A 5,055-nucleotide genomic window follows, 5' to 3' on the forward strand; every position below is an offset into this window, starting at 1 on the left:
ATTTATAGTAGGTCATTTATGAATACTAATATTGTATTTTATGAAATTTAAAATAAAATTGAAATAAAAATTAACATAGGATTTGTTGATTGAAAAATATTTTTGATCTAAATGAGTTGAATCGAAAAGAGTCAAGTGTAGTTTCTCGAGAAGACACGCGCATGAGTACGAAGTTGGAAGTATTCAGCGCTGATTGGATTTCGATTGTTTTGTTGATCGAATAAGTTAAATCGAGTAGGAGACTCGATTCGAGAGATTGAGTGAGGCTTTCGAAAAGCTGGTCGAATAATTGTGGAAACGGAAAGGTTCGTGGCTTCTATCGCACGAGAAAAACATGGGGAATATTTACAATCACGCAGCGGGAACGATTACCAAGAGTGATTGTATTTTAAATTTGTAATTTTTCATTCAATTGTAATTAATTGTAACTTAATTACCCATTATGTAAGACAGCCTATAAATACTAGGAATTGTTAGGGATTAAGGGTTGGAACTTTTACTAAGAAAAAACACTCTAGCACTCTCACATCCCTGCGAATTCCTGAATTTGCGATACAGTTACATTTTCTGTAGGGTTCCTTCCATCTTCTTTTTTCTTTCAATTTATTTTTCTATAAACTTAACATTTCAATTAATTTTATTTACCAAGTGTTCTTTATTTTTATTGTTCAATTTATCCTTCTGCGTTTAAATCTTTCATGTTGAAGTCCTTTGATCCAATCGAAAACATTTTATTGTCTTTTTTTAATCTTATTGCAAACTTTTCCATTTATTATCTATTTAGTTTTCAAAACTTTAATTTCTAAGTCCTATTTATTAATGAGTAAAGTATCGTTTTTGTCCTCAACGTTTGGGGTAAGTCCTATTTGTGTCCTTAACGTTTAAATCGTCCTATTTGTATCCTTAACGTTTATAAAAGTGATTCAATGTTATCCTACTATTAATTATACAACAAATAAGATAATATTTTTCAATTATTCCCACTTGGATGTATTCATTCTCAATTAGGTCTCACTTGGATGTGTTCGATTTTAATATAATACCTAATATTTGTGTTTAGATTCAATTATGTCCCTAGAAAAGTGAATTATGTAAATGTTATAGGAATTAGTTTCAACATTTGATGAGCTATTTTTCGGAGTAGATCATTGATTCTATCCAGACATTTGTATTCTAACTTTAAGAAGAGATTTTTAAAACTCAAACTAAAGAACTCATGATGTGTAATTGACGGCAGGATAACATTGAATCACTTTTACAAACGTTAGGAATACAAATAGGACGATTTAAATGTTAGGGACACAAATAGAATTTACCTCAAATGTTTGGGACAAAAACGATACTTTACTCTTTATTAATTTACAGATTTACTTTATTTTTTATTTTTAAATTTGGTCTAATCGAGGACGCTTTGATGCACTTTTAGAAAATTGGTACTCACACAGAAGAGTAGATTTCACTCTCATACCACTAGATATCAAAAATAAATTTCACTTCCAGACCACTAGATATCAAACCACCATCAATTTGCTAAAAATCGTCAAAACAGGATTATAGACAAGAGTTTGATAACTATAAATCTTGTCCAAACCTTATCTCTATTTGAAGTTTGAATGAGAGTATCTTGATTTTAATGCACACAGAATGTTGTATATCTCTAGCACGTGATCACATTCTAACTCATTGAGTCAGATCTTTCACTCAACACGTGATCACTTACCGGCATGGAATTTGGCTGGGGAGTAGTGGCTGATTGACTTACTGGTCAACGTGGAACTAAATATTCAATGCGAGCTTAAAATGTAAATTGGGGGTAACATTTGAATTGCGGATTAGTATGACTTAATTTATAAATAGATGCCAAAATATGAATAGACGTTAGCTTGGAAAGGGTTTTGCAAATTATAATGATAGTCAGATAATATGATTTGATAATAAAAAACTAATTACCATATATTTTGTATTTAAATAGATACTCTATATGAATAATTAATTTAATGATTATTATTAGTACACGTGGTATATGTTTCGAAGCATATCTGAAATGAATTATGTGTGAATTAGGTTTGAAAAAGATATCAGAAAAGGTCCGAGGTGACTTAAACGTGGTTTCGCATCTCTAAAAAATGATAAAGGTACCTGCAAAAAATTCCGACTTTATTTAACAAGAGTTTTAGATAAATTTATGAGAATTAGGATTGAAAAATATTTATATTTGGTAGGGTATTTATGGTATAAAATAATAACTTAGTTATCACTTTTGTATCTCTTTACTTATAAAAATGGGTGATTTTTTTTTTCCAGTATATGAGAAGTTATCCCACATTATAGAAGCTGTTGATCGGTAGATAGCATAAGAGGTAGTAGAGTGACAAGACTTTGCTTGTTGCAGAAATCAAGTTGGCCGTGGATTATGAAACTCGTGCTTTAAATAAATCGGAGTTGATAGATGCATGACTCTGTTGAATTGGATCGGTGAATTTATTATGCTTTCTTAAATGGCCAAATCTTTAATGAGTACATAATATTAAATTATTTGGACTAATGTACAAACAATATACTTGAATCGTTTCGAAATTGATATAAATATTAATAGTTGAGAATTGAGATAGTGGTGAATATTGGTGATTGATTTTTTTCCTTTGAAACGAAGAGTTTAAAATAATAAAGTGGAGCATCAATGAAAAAATATTATATAGATAAAATAAACTAATTCGTTTTTAATTATTTTTGTAATGCTATTAATAATCTAAAAAATTAAATATCACTCCACTTTTTGTAATTTTTCATCGATTTATTGATTACTTCTGCAATACCTATTTTTTTATTTTTAAAAATTCTGTCATTTCTTTTCAATCAAGTGTTTCAAATGATAATAATAAAACCAAACTCACTAACATTCTACCAATTCGACTGCACGATTGACCCCTGAATCATGTAAACTTACGGTCATTCAGTTCTATATCCACCAGTTTCATATTTTGTATCCATATTTTAAAGTTTTCCTCTATTGCTGTTAACACACTAGCGCCTTTTCTTTCTTTCAGCGGCACAATTTCATTGAAATCACCCATATAGCAAAGAGAAACTTGACATATTCCCGATAAAAAAACTCAACTCTTTTCACACATCAAGCTTCTCCTCCCTTGTATGCACACCATACACCAAACAAACTGCACAGTAAAAATTATTATTTGTCAATTTTTCTTCTATACACAACCATCTCTTTCATTTGTAACAATTATTCAACCTAAATATCATAGCATCCCACATGATTAAGAAACGTCTGGAAGTACCTTCCGTTCCCACTTCCCACAAATTTCCGATCCATCGCATCAATGGCGGAGTTTGAAACAAAATTTTTGGGGCCAAAAATTTAATATAAAAATTTAAGGTCAAACTCATTTGATACAACTCTTTAAATTTTTGAAGGTTGTATCTCACTTTCTTTGTAATTCATTAAAGTAGAAGAATTATTTATAGGTGTTGATATTGTAAAAGTTATATGTTTTCCTTATTGAATATTAGTCTTCTTCTTAAAAAATGTATCAATTCTTTGATTTTTCATCATTATTTTGTATAAAAATTTGAATATATATCCTATAAAATATGTAAAAAAAATTAGAAGGATAAATATTAAAATTTATAATATTTATTAATTTTTTTATTAATTTATACAAATATAAAATATTTAAAAAAAAATTTAGAAAGATAAATATTAAAATTTATAATATTTATTAATTTTTTTATTAATTTATACAAATACAATAATATCAATACTTATTGAATATTCTAATATTTTTTATCATATGAAAAATTAAATTAAATAAACAGTAATATATAAAATAATATTAAATTAAATAAATAAAAAATACCTAATTTTAGAATGAGAAGCAAAACGTATTTTTATAATGAGAAACAAAGCAGCAAGCATGATATTTTTTTTAGTTAGAAGTGTTGTGAAGCCAATAAAGGCCCACTCTAAAAATTATTATGTAATAAAAGCATGAAATAGGAATTGAATCTAGATACCCTAAATTATAGTAAAGCATTTGAACCAAATGAATTACTTTTTGTTTTTTAAAGAATTATTATTAATTTTTTTATAAAAAATTTGGGGGTCATGGCCCCATTGCCCTAATTAAGTTCCGCCACTGCACCGCATCATTACTCCAAAATTGCACTACATCAAATTTATTAATCATCTCTTTTTTTATCTCTATCAATCCTAATCTATTCACATTATTGTTATGCTTAAAATTTTTACCATTTTTCACTTTCCAACACCTCCTAAACCCCTCACATTCCACGAACTAAATTAATTTAAAAATTTTATTATAGACCTTATTCTAATTTTTTGTGCGGTTCAATCTTTATCTTTGGTCGGATAGCTAATTAATTTTGTTGTTTTTTCTTAATAATTATTCATATTCACAACTAGATATCATATAATTATTCATATTTTTTATTTTATAATTTAAATTTTTAAGAAAAAAAATTTGATGAGAGGTGACATATACAAGAAAAAAGAAAAAGAAGGGAGAGTTGATGGGAGATATAAAATTGCTCAACCACAATATAGAAATAGTTCAATATAACATATAAGTGATACTCAAAATCAAACAGAGCATTTGCCATTTGGTGACTTGTTGAAAGACAACCCTGACTTTCTTAAAAACCATGATCAAGAACACAAAGATATGGACTTATATTTATTCATTTGTGTGTGATATGCCATTTATTCTTGTTGTCTTTGCCTCTTTGCAGTAGTTTTAATCATATTAGGAAGGATCACTTGATATCTTTGCATGCTTCATCATCATTTTCTGGAGTTGCAAGTTTATTATTATTAGGAAGGAGGCCTTTTTCTCTGCATGTGTCAACTGCTCCAGTGTACATGTCCTCTAATGTGTATTTGAATTGGAAACCCAAATCTTTGATCTTCTTGGAAGAAAATCTGATAAGCTCCAATTCATCTGGAATATTCTTGAACCTATAATTCCATTGTGCTCAAATTATGCCAACATTCACTATTTTTTCCCCCCAATGCATGTT

The 5,055-nt window shown here is 28.3% G+C and overlaps 1 pseudogene; it reads right to left on the reverse strand.

The window, feature by feature from the left end:
• LOC107605762 overlaps positions 4,550–5,055 on the reverse strand; it is a 3,978-nt pseudogene continuing 3,472 nt past the window's right edge.

Source organism: Arachis ipaensis, chromosome B06 (genome assembly GCF_000816755.2).
Source record: "Arachis ipaensis cultivar K30076 chromosome B06, Araip1.1, whole genome shotgun sequence".
Lineage (NCBI taxonomy): Eukaryota > Viridiplantae > Streptophyta > Magnoliopsida > Fabales > Fabaceae > Arachis > Arachis ipaensis.